We start from the raw sequence: 13,955 nt of genomic DNA, 5'->3' as shown, positions 1-13,955 counted from the left end.
CCCTCTGAGGGCCCGGGGGGGGGGGGGGGGGGTGGCAGGCTCCAAGATATGAGCAGTTATTTCCAGACATGGAGCCCCGTGCTGGGAGAGGCAGCCGTGCTTATTTAGTTATGTGGTGGTGATCAGCACAGGAGAGGGGCAAGTCCCATGTGCCGTGAGGGATCTCAGTCTCGGGAACAAATGGCAATAAAAAAAAAGGCATGTGTTGTCTGTGAGGTGGAGATTAGCATAGAGAAGGGAGCGTGTCGCTCAGAGGAGATTAAGATTTAATGGGACACTGAATACAAAGAATATTTGAGGCCCCCCCCCATTCCATTAAAAACACAAATGTACCCAAATGCATTAATACAAGGGTGGCCAACTCTGATCCTCAAAAACCACAAACAGGCTTGGTTTTCAAGATATCCATATAGAATATGCATGCAAATTTTCTGCATGCATGTTCATTATGGATGAACATGCATGCATCCACCCCTGGATTAATATATAGAACTCCATTCAGTATTTTCCCAGGGCCACATAATCTGCTTGTCCTGGGTTTCCATGTTCATATCTGTACAATTCACTGGTTACATTTTTTGGGTGTTTTTGGCACACATACAGCTACTGCATAAAGAACATGGATTACAAAGCTAAGTATGTGTTTAACCTGATTGTAGTAGATGTGATGGGTGAAATGACACAACTACCTCCTTCCCAGCACCCTTCCATCTCCCCCCCCCCCCCCCCTCAAAACAAAAAACAAAACGGGGAAAATAGGCACCATGAGCAAAGGAAGGAAGCTAAAAAGCTGGTGCTTTGAGTAAAAGGCACTGAAGTCAGTGACAATGTTACAGCTGCGCAGGTAGAATGGCTCCCGTCTGTACCAGGCAGATGAAAGTTCAGCACTAGAAAAATATTAGAAAAATAATCTAGGACATCAAACATTTTAACTGTGCAGGCCACACCCTTCTGTTGCAGAAAGCTATTCTTTTAATCCCTGTGCCTTTCTATTTTCGCTGCATGTACTCTAAATAGCACCTCAGTTATCTCAAGCCCTTAAAGAATGTGAAATCAAATACCCGCTCCCTACTCCCCGTTCCTTCTGTCTACTCTCCGCAGCTCACAGAAGCCCCAGGATTCCTCTCTCTCAGGTCGATACTGTAACGTGCGGTTGAAGATTTCCCGTCTGTAACGTGCTGGGAGCGCACAATTCGGACGCATAAGGCGATCCAGCGATACAGTCTCCAGTTTCACGCGTCCTTAGCGCTTCTTAAAACAGACGCATAACCCTTTCCGCACGCAGCATGTATATGATATGTAAATGAACGAATTAGCTGTTTATTGAAGGAATTAGCTATTCCCCTCCGATACTGTGACGCGCGCTCAGATTATCTCCTTTGTAACCCGCTATTTTGCTGCGTCCTTAACCAGTTAGTTTACCGCCTACCCTCTACTTGGTGTTAGTGTGGTGTTCGAAAATTAAAACAGGAATAAAGTGTAAAAAATGGGGGTAAAACCAAAGGGAGTAAAGTGTAAAAAACATTGCAGCGTAAGTTGTTTATATATATGTATAAATACTTGTTACTTTCCGAATCCCCCAGGCGTGCGGTCATCGAGGCGGCGGCGGGAGCCAGGCGGATGGGCGCCTGTTCATCCAGGCGGCGGCGGCGGGAGCCGGCGAGCGGGTGGGCGCGCGTTGGATCCAGGCCGCGGCCGGGTGGGCCGTGCATTCATCCAGGCAGAGAGAGCCGGCGGCGAAAGCGGCCTCCGCTCCCCTCTGCCTGATGAATGCACGGCCCACCTTGAGCGCCGAAATCGGGAGGAAGGGAGAAGGGACTACCGTAGCAGGGCCCGAGCCTTGCTACTTTTTCGTTTTTTGTTTTTTTTTTGCTTCGGGAGGAGGGGACAGGACTGGGGCTGCACCGGAGACCGGACGGGGCCAGGGCAGGTGAGCGGGGGCTGGGGGAAAGTTTGCCGAGCATCGGGGAACATAACTGTCCACTTCCTGGTACCTGTCATTTCAAATGTCATTTGAAATGACAGATACCAGTGCGGCCGTGAAGCGTTAGGCCCGCAAACCCAGGATACTGTATAGGCGCTCTATCCAGTAAAATGGGTTGCGCGGGCCTAACGCTTGCCTAAGGCTTCGCAGCCGTGGGGCATGCATTTGCATGCGATTAGAAGAGAGTATATGAAGTGGAGTTAGCTTGCCTAGCTCCACGCTGGTAACGGAAGTAAAGTGAGCGGTAGGGGTTAAAAGAGGAGATGAAAAGGTCAATGAAGGGACAAAAGGGGGAAGGGTGAAGTTAGCCAATAGAAGAAGAATATTTTGAATGGAGAGACAGCGATTGGTGGAAGGGGGAGGATATAAAGGGAAAACGGTTTTGCGCCTCAGTCTGAGAGGAATGGCTGAGGCAGCGGGCAGAGGCTTTTCCTCCCTCCCACCCGATAAGAGGGCAGCGTTCTAGGGTTGTTCGTTTGTAGAAGAGATGTTGTTGCAGTGGCGGTAATACCCGAGCCCATAAGGTTCTGAATTTATGTAATGGTTAAAAGTTGGCAGAAAGGGGGGAATCTCGTGTGGTGATTGACAATGAGCAGGAGGGGGGCCGATGCTCAGAGGATTGTATCAATTAAGCTCTACCACTGGAAGAGCTGGGGGGCATTATGGAGATATGGAAAAGGGGGTTAAGTATTGTATGAATTGGTTGAGGGCTCGGGTAAGGTTAATAAAGTGCGGCCTTTATTGTTCCAAACAAAGATTCCTGTCATTTGTGAAGGGGAAATGGGGGAAAAAGGGAGAAATGGGGTGGGGGGAGAAGGACATCAAGCGAATCTGATATCTTCCAGTTACGAGCGGTAAGTGAAGAGAACTGTGCGTGCGGGGAACGAGGGTGCGCCTGACACTGCCGCACTCTTTCCACCGCGGCCTTAGAGTATCGATCTGTCTATCAGCTCGATACTGTAAGGTGCGGTTGGAGATTAACTCGCTGTGGGCGCACAATTGGGACGCGTAAGGCGATCCTGCGATACAGTCTCCAGTTTCACGCGTCCTTAGCGCTTCTTGAAACCGGCCCGTAACCTTTCCCGCACGCAGCATGTAAATGATATGTAAATGAACGAATTAGCTATTTAATGAACGAATTAGCTATTCCCTCCGATACTGTGACGCGCGCTCCGACTATCGCTTTTTTTCCCTGCCGATTTGCCGCGCGTTTAACCTGTTAGTTTACCGCCTACCCCCTACCCCTGCGTTAGAGGCAGGAGTAAGGGTAAGCGGCAAACTTTCCCCCCAGCCCCCGCTCACCTGCCCTGGTCGCGTCCATGGGTGCCGGTCTCCGGGGTAGCCCCAGTCCTCTCCCTCCTCCCGAAGCAAAAAAAAAAGCGAAAAAAAAAAATCCAATGCGGCCCCACTTCGGCAGCTCCCCTTCGGCAGCCCCCCTTCGGCGGAGACGGCAGTGTAAAGCGAGATGGACCACGGCGGACCTTCGGCGGAGACGGCACTGTAAAGCGAGATAGACCGCGGCGCGAGGAGAGAGAAGATGCAACTTACTCCAGCCAGCCCTCCTCCGGACAGCGGCTCCTCTGCCTCCCAGCTGCCGGCGAAGATAGACGCCTGAATGGGTAGGCCCCTCGTGCAATTTGACCTCAAGGCGTGACGTCATGACGTTTGGCGTCACGGCATGCAACGTCACGCCTTGAGGTCAAATTGCACGAGGGGCCTACCCCTCCAGACATCGGCGACGACCGCGGCCTACCCGTTCGGGTGTCTATCTTCGCCGGCAGCTGGGAGGCAGAGGAGCCGCTATCCGGAGGAGGGCTGGCTGGAGTAAGTTGCATCTTCTCTCTTCTCCTCTCCTTGCGCCGCGGTCTGTCTCGCTTTACAGTGCCATCTCTGCCGAAGGTCCGTCTCGCTTTACACTGCCGTCTCCGCCGTAGGGGGGCTGCCGAAGTGGGGGCTGGCTGGAGTAAGTTGTGTCTTCTCTCCTTGCGCCGCAGCCCCCCCCCCCCCCCCCCCTCCGGACATCGGCGACGACCGCGGCTCCAGCCTCCAGCTGTCAGACAGACGCATCGCACGTGAGAAAGCGGCCCCTATGCGTGCAATTGGCTGCTCAAGACGTGACGTCACGACGTTTGGCGTCACGGCATGTGGCGTCACGTCTTGAGCAGCCAATTGCACGCATAGGGGCCGCTTTCCCACGTGTGATGCGTCTGTCTGACAGCTGGAGGCTGGAGACAGGAGCCGCGGTCGTCGCCGATGTCCGGAGGGGGGCTGCAAAAGTAAGTCGCTTCGTCGCTTTAAACTGCCCCCCCCTCCTCCCGGAGCAAGGCTGCTTTTCGCACCCTGCTTCGGGAGGAGAGGAGAAGGGACTAGCAGGCCCGAGCCTAGGATTGCCCGTCTCTCCCCTCGCTCTCTTGCTACTTTTTCGGTTTTGTTTTTTTTGCTTCGGGAGGAGGGGACAGGACTGGGGCTGCACCGGAGACCGGACGCAGCCAGGGCAGGTGAGCGGGGGCTGGGGGAAAGTTTGCCGAGCATCGGAGAACATAACTGTCCACTTCGTGGTACCTGTCATTTCAAATGTCATTTGAAATGACATTTGAAATGACAGATACCAGCGTGGCCGTGAAGCGTTAGGCCAGCGCACCCAGGATACTGTATAGGCGCTCTATACAGTAAAATGGGTTGCGCGGGCCTAACCTTCGCCTAACGCTTTGCAGCCGTGGCATGCATTTGCATGCAATTTGAAGAGAGTATCGAGCGGTAGGTGAAGAGAACTGTGCGTGCGGGGAACGAGGGTGCGCCTGGCACTGCCACACTCTTTCTAACGCGGCATAACTGTATCGACCTGTATGTTAGGAGGGATAGGATGTTTGGGGGCGGGGTAGTGGGACAGGAGAATGACTCTGGTGAGCTGATACACTCTGGGGGCGTGAGGGGAGAGAGGATGTCCTAGGGGAGCTCCGAGCATGACCATCTATATCACCAGCTGCCAGCTTGTCTAAGGGACCACCAGGCTAGCTTCTTGCTTTCATTGAGATGAGTTATAGTTGATGATGGGGGATGGGGGCAGGGAAGGTGCAGGGGAGAAGGGGAAACCGTAGATGCCATTTTTCCAACTCTGAGATGCTCTGAAGTACTAGGTTTGGGATTCAGAGGTCATGGGGCTTAGCATGTTTCATGCACTAGGGTTTATAAGGAGTCACCAGGGCTGCATGTTGCAGGCAGTAAGAGATTTATTTCTTCAGTATAGGAGTAGCTGGGAGACAATAATCTCTAATTTATGGATTTTTCCCCCAATATCCAGAAATATAACTGCACTGGTGACAAACACCACATGTAGATTAGTTGTGACATGCATGTTGCATGCTTGTGGTTGCATGCATGTGGTTGTGCAAAATGTATGTTGCATCCATGCAGTTTGGAACTACGCACTGAGCATTTTCCCCCAAGGTATGAAAGAGGAAAAACCCATTAGTATATCAATGTTGTGTGCATATAGCTGTATGCAATGTACACTGCATGCATGAGATGTGTGTCATTTTTGGATGCATGTTAAATGCATTTGTATGCAGAAAGAGTGTAGAACGCATGTCCATAGGGATGTGTATTAAAAGCATATTTATTTATTTTCATTTATTTATTTGCTTTTATATACCGACGTTCACCCATGGGTATCACATCGGTTTACATTATAACTTTTGATAATATGATGGTGGTCATATTATCAAAAGTTACATCTATCCCACAGACACACCTGATACTTGGAGAACATGTATCAGGTGTGTCTGTGGGATAGATGCTGCTGTCCTGTGTTCCTCATACGCATATCCATTTCATGACCGGATTGCAGCCCGTGTGATTAAATTCGTAGCACTGTCATTCCTTCACCTTCTTTACACTAGTATGTCTCGTAAAATAACTATTAATAACTGTGAGGTTGTCGTTCTTTTCCCCCAAACTCCAAATGAAGTCCTTCCTAAATGCCCAACAAGGGAACCCGCCTGATAATGCTTCATCCCTTATCAACCTAGAGAACAAATTTGTTTCGGCTATCTCAGATTAAGCTCAAATAACCCCCAATCCCTGACAGTGATCAACAAAAACAGAAACAAACAAAAAGCCACTGCCAACTTCCCTAATCAACCACCACCCCAGTGAGTTCTGGGTGGGAGAAAAATCACAACCTGGATAACTCGCCCCCATAATGCCACAACCAACCAAGAAAAAACAGTTCCACCATCTCTCTCCAAACTGATTACATAAAATGAAATGCCTTCCCCCTGTCATCCCCATACAGCAGCAAACTCCTCACCCCATTCCCAGTCTCAAGCAGCACAGAATTTAATACCCTAGCCCCGACTGCATTGATAAGAACATAAGAAATTGCCATGCTGGGTCAGACCAAGGGTCCATCAAGCCCAGCATCCTGTTTCCAACAGAGGCCAAACCAGGCCACAAGAACCTGGCAATTACCCAAACACTAAGAAGATCCCCTGCTACTGATGCAATTAATAGCAGTGGCTATTCCCTAAGTAAACTTGATTAATAGCCGTTAATGGACTTCTCCTCCAAGAACTTATCCAAACCTTTTTTAAACACAGCTACTCTAACTGCACTAACCACATCCTCTGGCAACAAATTCCAGAGCTTTATTGTGCGTTGAGTGAAAAAGAATTTTCTCCTACAAAGCTTATCTAACCCCACTCCAACCCAATAACAACATACCCCCCTCCCTCTCCATCCCTTCCCCTTTTCCAAGTTTACTTCTCCTGACCCAGTAAGTAAAGGTTAAAATTTAAAAACTATCAGAACACAACTGAGTTTGTCTTGTGCTCTTCAGATACTTTAACCATGCTTCATTGCTCCAAGGTTACTGTACTCCTCCATTCACAAAATGGATGGGCAGAACCATCCATTTTGTGTCTCAGCGAACAGGTTTCATTAAGCAAACAACCTGGTACCAGATATTCAAGGAAGCTAATCCAGGGCAGTTTTACCCAACTATTTCAAGTTCATGGCATGCCTACATTAATAAAAATGTCGTGAATCACACCAGCCTCCTTGGAGCAGGCAGTGAGGACACAGAGGGGACTTGGTATGTTTGTTTAGTCTTTATACATTAATTAGTGGGATTTGCGAAAATGAGATCGAGTGTATTGACAGCTTTGTGGGTGGCTTCAGAGACATGTTGGGTCCATCCTAAGGTTTCCATTGTTTCTAGGAACATGTCGCATGAGACGGATCTTGGTGACTCATTTATATGAAGATTAAAATCTCCTAAGATTATTGTTGTCTCAGGGTTAGGGAATTCTTTTGTGAAAAGTTCGATTATAGATGAGCAGTCTTTAAGGAGAAGGCTACTTCATATGACGAGAAGATATCAGTTTCCTTTAGTGTTAAATTGAATTCTTTTTGCAGATTATTAGTAAGCCTCCACCTTTTCTTTTTTGTCTTGGTATGTGGAATAGATTGTAGTTTGGATGTGATAGTTGTCCTTGTCGTTTAGTTGGTTATTGGTCATTAATGATATAATTTATTAGCGGGATTTTTCTTGAAATAGCGTGTTTAGTAGTAGAAGGGTGAACAAAAGGTCTGTTCTGATGTTTTGGCATTTGTTGTTTATAGAATGCTGTATAGATGTATTAGTTGTGGCAGGATTTTTGTTTTTGTTGCTCATTATGTCAACTTTTTTCTTTTGACCTGTTATTGGTTGAATCTTGCTTTCTAATTCCATGTCTAACTGTGATTAGTTGCTTGAAGTAGTAGTGTCTTTAGGTTGTGAGGATGGCAGGTGAAAGGACTGCAGTTCCGCAGTAGGTGAAGTTTGCAAGAGGTACGGTCCGCAGGTGGTAAGGACAGCAGGTTGTACAGACATCAGGCGGTAAGGTCAGCGGTCTCTGCTGGCTGTCTCAGGTGGGAAATGGGCTGCAAGTGGAGGGGTGAGATCCGCAGGTGGTAAGGTCTGGAGGAGGTTCGTGGGTTAGTTTCGGAGGTGGTGAGGTGGGAGATCTCAGCTGTCTCTCGGTACTGGGTATACGATGGGGATTGTGGGTGGTGACTCTCAGGGTAGGGAGTGTTGTTACCGTGGGTAGTCTCCTCTGGTTGTTGTCTCTCGGTGCAGGGAGTGGTTTCCTCAGGTGGTGGTGGTGTCTTCAGGCGATGTAATCAGATGGAGTCCTTTGGTGAGGGAGTGATAAATCAGAGCGATAGAATCTTTAATCATCCTACACTTCAGGCGCGCACAAAGGGGCACATAAAGGGACAGGCTCCTTTGTTGTGATCCTTTGTGCGCATGCCAAGGGCGCGTGCCCCTCGGCACAAGCGCCTCGGGCGTTGCTACCTCGCTCCTTCTCCTCCCTCAGTGGTGGGCAGGCAGAGGGGTGGCCTTTGGTGGGTGCAGGCCAGCTGGCGCCAGTGTTGCTGATTCCTCTAACCGGCGGGGGGAGGGAGCACGCTCCTCACATGCTTGCCCTGTTGGTATCTCTCTGCTGGGCTGGAGGAGCAGTTGTTGGGTCTGGCAAGGAGAGAGCCGGCTGCTTGTTCCTCCAGCGTTTCTGCCTCACTTCTTCTTTTCCCTCGGTGGTGGGCGGGCAGAGGGGAGGGAAGTAAATAACAGCAAGTTATCTGTTTATAATAGGATTGTGCATTGTTTTTCTGTCAGATGAAAATATTGTACGATATTTTCTAATCCGTCAAGTATCTGGGGTCCCCGAAAGCGATAGGAAAACCCCACAAAAGTTTTGTGCGGTTTTCTTATCATTTTGGGGGGCGGTGGCGGGAAGAAAGGGCACACAGAAAAACCCAAACCCACCCCGGCCCTTTAAATCTAATTATTTAGAATCCCCCACCCTCCCCACCCCCCCAAAACTTTCCTAAATTACCTGGTGGTCCAGCGGGGTTCCCGGGAGTGATCTCCCGCTCTCGGGCCATCGGCTGCCAGTAAACAAAATGGGGCAGATGGCCCTTTGCCCTTACCATGTGACAGGTGCTATTGGTGCCATTGGCCGGCCCCTGTCATATGGCAGGAGCAATGGATGACCTGCGCCATTTTTTAAGATGGCGCCGGCCGTCCATTGCTCCTACCATGTGACAGGGGCTATCGGTGCCATTGGCCGGCCCCTGTCACATGGTAAGGGCAAAGGGCCATCTGCGCCATTTTGTTTACTGGCAGCCGATGGCCCGAGAGTGGGAGATCGCTCCCGGGAACCCTGCTGGACCACCAGGTACTTTAGGAAAGTTTTGGGGGGTCAGGAGGGTGGGGGATTCTAAATAATTAGATTTAAAGGGTCGAGGTGGTTTGTTTGTTTTTTCAGCTCGGGACAGCCGAAAAAAAAAAGCGGTCAGAACCGCGGGAAACGAAGATTTCCCATGGTTCTACGAACACGATTCTGGAAACGATTCTGCAACCGATTCACATCTCTAGTTTATAACACTGGGGAGCAGTAAAGACTATTTCCTTTAATACTACTGCTTAACTTTCCTCTGAATATGTTGTTCCTCTGTTTTCCCTGACCAAAATCATCAGAACTGGCTTACTTCTAAGAGAAGACGGCGGGCTTTGCTGGACTTTCAATTGGATAATGAACCCCTTTCATTGTATTTTAAGGACTTTTTTCCTGGTTTAGGAGTTTTTGTACTTTTTGTACTTTTTTGTACTTTTAAAAATCTTTCTGCCCCTGTGGAAGTCACTAAGTAGTTTTAGGTAATATGGCTTTAGATATGTTACTTGCTGACAAAGGAGGGGGTCTGTCAATTTCTTAACTCTTCTTGCTGCTCCTATATTAATAATGATGAGAACATGGATGTTAAAAAACTGGAATAGGGGATGTGGAGGTTCTTTTGGAAGGGTAAAAAATCTAGAATGGCGTTCCGAAGGCTGAAGGAAAAATGGGGAGTAGGAGGTCTTAGCGTCCCGGATTTTCGTTTATACAATCTGGCTAGTAATCTAAGGCTGGTGAAGGAATGGCTGGTGGGGGAAGCTTTTTACACCAGCCTTCAGGTTGAGCGTATCCTTCTTGGCTCCCTGGACTTGTGCTTTGCCTTACAGACCACGATGGATAAACTGAACTTACCTGAGCATTTAGCTGGCCTGGTCTCTCCGATCCAACAAGCATGGCTTCAGTTTACTAAATTGCTGTTGTTACCCAAGGTGTGTGCATATTTTCTGCCTCTGAGAGGCAATTTAGACTTTTCTCTGGGCTCCTTTTCTGCACTTTTTAGAACATGGGCGGTAAAGGGTATCACACAATTGGGACATATCTTAGATGACACAGGGCAGTTACTACTCCTCAAAGGATGTCAGGACTCTATGGTCTGCAGAACTTTTCAGTGTTTTCATACCTCCAAATCCTACACTGTGTTAAATCGGTACCAAGGGCCAGTATACTACCAACCGTGTTCCAAGCCATGGCAGACTTTTTCCTTTTGGAGAAGGTGACAATGCTTTCACTTTCGCACTACTATAAAAAGTTAAGGAACGCTGCCTATCAGAATCCGTATTCTGTATTAGCGGAACGATGGAACAAGGATGGAGTATTCTGGGTTACAGAAGCCCAACTGGGTGCCTGCTTTAGGTGTATAGCGGTGGTCTCCCCCAATTCATATTATCGAGAAATGCAATACAAATTCCTCTGGAGAGCGTACATTTCCACGCAAGTGGCATTTCATGCTACCTTGGTACCGGTGGCAACGTGTGAGAAATGTAAACGTGAAGTTGGCACCCTCTCACATTTGTTCTGGGGATGCTTCTTAATTAAGCGGTTTTGGGGGCGCATCGTATGCTACCTAGCTGGTCTGTTGGGCGTCCCTTTACAAGCGTCACCTTTATTGCTTCTCTTTGAATGTATTCCCCCCCCCCCCCTGCGAATTCGTGAAGCGGGCCCCCACCTATTGTTTATGAAAGCCTGCTTTGTGGGGAAAAAAATGAATACTCCTTAATTGGAAGGAACCAACAGCACCCTCCTTTTGGGCTTGGCGAAACCACTTGCATCACATGATGCAAATGGAGAATTTGACGGCTCGTGCTTCCCCATGACTTCGACGAAAGTTCCTGCAGAGATGGGACCCTTATATTCAAGCTCTACCACATACAGCACGCAGTCAGATTCTGAATGACTGAATGATTGAACTTCAAAGGGCATCATTATGATTCGTCTTGGATGCTCAGACACTCATAGTCACAGCATGGCATTATCCTGGTTGGGGGTGGGGATCGGGCAGAGCGATCGGGTCTGTGTTCAGAGGTATGTTGCTAAGTAACCTTACATGTTATTGCATTAATATGTTGAATGCATAAGGAACACTGTGTTCAACATGATGTGCTGTTATCGGTGTTATTTTGGAAAAAGCAATAAAAATTGTTAAACATAATAATGATGAGAACATTAGAAGCCACATGCAGGCCATAGATTCTTTACTGTCTCGTTTAACTCACACTGAAAACTCCTCCTAGGACTTAGGGAAACTCTTGGGAATCTGGGGTCAAAGGTTATTAATGATGCTTATTACTGTGATTGTATTTCTTCTCATGCTGTGTGTATCAGTTCAGTTTATATTAGTGCTATGTAAAACAAGCATCCCTAAAATAATGCTCTCAGCAACCCTTGCAGCGCCTCAGGACACCTCCCTAGATGACGAATTTGGTAAATTATGTGCTATGAGTGACCATAATCTTAGATACCCCTTAGTCCTCAGGTCTCTTCTTGCTATTCTGGGCTCCAAGGAGAGACTGAAATAGTTAAAATGGTTAAGATCCTCTTTGTATAAAGGATGCCAGGGTAAAATATAATGTTGACTCGAGCATTTACAAATTGTGGAGCCCAGGAAACGGCGAGAAGCATGGTACAAAGATACGAACAAATGTTTCGTTTCCTCTGTGTGATTAAGGAAGGCTGTGAACCTAGCCTCCCTGCAAATGTTTTCAAGGTTAGTTTAGTTTTCCCAGAGAGGGGATTAGGAATGTGCACGTCTTCACCCTTTTCATCTTTAATTAAAAGTCTTTTTTTTTAACATCTTATCTTGGTAAGAAAGTTTACTTAAATCTTGCATATGCCATGTTAATTCGGAATCAGTAGGTAGGTATTGCTTACTGGCTCTCCAAGCGCACATGAATCAATAAAGGGTTAACAGTAAAAGAAATTCCAGTCTCTTGCTTGTTGTGCTGTTTGTAACTTTTTTTTTTTCATAACAGGTCAGAATCCTTCAAGTCCCTGAATACCCCTAGGGCAGGGGTGACCAAATTCAGTCCTGGAGAGCCAGATTTTCAGGCTATCCACAATGAATATGCATGAGATATATTTGCATACAATGGAGGCAGTGCATGCAAATCTATCTCATATATATTCATTGTGAAAAGCCTAAAAAGCTTGCCTGTTTGTGGCCCTTAAGGACCCTGAAAAAAAATCCTCAGTAACATCCTCATCTACTTAAATCTCTTCCTGTCAGAGGCCTTTGGAGAGACAAAATCTGGGGCGGATTTCTGGACCGAACTCTGCCCCATGGAAGAGCTTACTGCACGCATTTAGCAAATTCCTTGGACATGGAATCCCATACCAAGAAAGAGACTTCCAAGGGAGAAGAAAACAAATTTGCTACCCAATTAGCTTGCATTCCTGCAGCCCTGCAGATTTCCAGGTCTGCGGGACTGAGCGACGTGAATCCTGATCTCCTGTTGGCTTCCTGCAGTCCCAAGATGATCACTGTTCTCACCACGGAACTGTCCTCCATGATAGGAGCCGGCAACTTAAATGGCCCCACAGACACGTTGCTCTTCGGAGGACTGCAAACGGAACGCCTTGCTCCACTGCCTCTTCACAAACGTGGCACAACTTTACTGTCCTCCCTGCAGGAGCTGCTTATGAACTCCACAGGAAATGCAGAGGGTGGCTTTTTCCTGCCCACTACAGGAGCAGCCATCCTCCCATTGCTGAACAGAAATCCTACTGCAACAGTCAAAGCCAATCCCCGGGTCCAAGAAAACTCACCCAAATTCTGCCCCTTGTTACTCCCAGGCACCTGCAGCTGCTGCCTTGATTCTTGCACTGAAAATCAACCACTTCACTCTCAGGAGCCTGTTATCTTTTTTTTTTTTTAAACTTTATGCAAGGGGGACTTTGCATCTCTTATTAAATTTCCTCTGGTTAACATTAGGGGATCTTTTCCGTCATTGGAGACCATCCCTAAGATTTTCGTTTTCCCACCCTGGGTGCTGGATTTGGTCCAGTTCAGGCTATAAAATTGTCGGCTGAGTATAAGCAGTGTGGTTGGATGTAGTTTGCTTTTTGGGAAGGATAGGAGTGATTTCTATGGATCCCCCCCCATGGCAGCCACAAGCCTGTACCTCAGGGGAAAGGAATTGGCTCTGCTGCTCTTGGCCTTCACAGACCTAGAACAGGGACTGTCCAGTTTGAGAAGACAAGAAGAGAAGATTTTTTTTTGTCTTTTAAGGGAGTTTGCTATTTTCTTGCCCTGCTCTCCGCTCAGGAGGACAAACACCCCCTGCCTAAGGGGATTGGGAACTACATTTGTCTTGTGTCCAGTTAACCGTGGGGGACTGTGGTTGCATAAGAGTGAGAACTGGGTTTTGAGAAGATTTTCTTTACCCATTGGAAGGAAGGAGTTATTTTTTCCCTCCACCATCTCCCAGGAAGGGATTTGAGTTATTGACTCAGAGGCTGAAGATGGTGAAGGAGTTTGTGGCACTTGGAGTTTTCATTTTGCTATGTATCCTCGTGATTTTTGCTGCTTTGGCCTGGATTCTATTATTTTAAGTTACAGTAAATTTTTAGCTGAACACCACTCCAACTCTCTGCCTGTTTTTTTTCTAACTGAGATCCAGCCTGCTGAGAACCACACAAGGTAGTACTTTTAACAGAGTGACTGGAATAAGAAAGAGATTGTACAGAGTACCCTCCCCAAGACCTTAGGGCCCCAGAGGCTTGTCCTCCTCCCTACATGTGGAGCCCTGGTACTCCGG

The sequence above is a fragment of the Rhinatrema bivittatum genome, chromosome 1 (assembly GCF_901001135.1).
Source record: "Rhinatrema bivittatum chromosome 1, aRhiBiv1.1, whole genome shotgun sequence".
Classification (NCBI taxonomy): domain Eukaryota; kingdom Metazoa; phylum Chordata; class Amphibia; order Gymnophiona; family Rhinatrematidae; genus Rhinatrema; species Rhinatrema bivittatum.
This window is presented reverse-complemented; position numbering follows the sequence as displayed.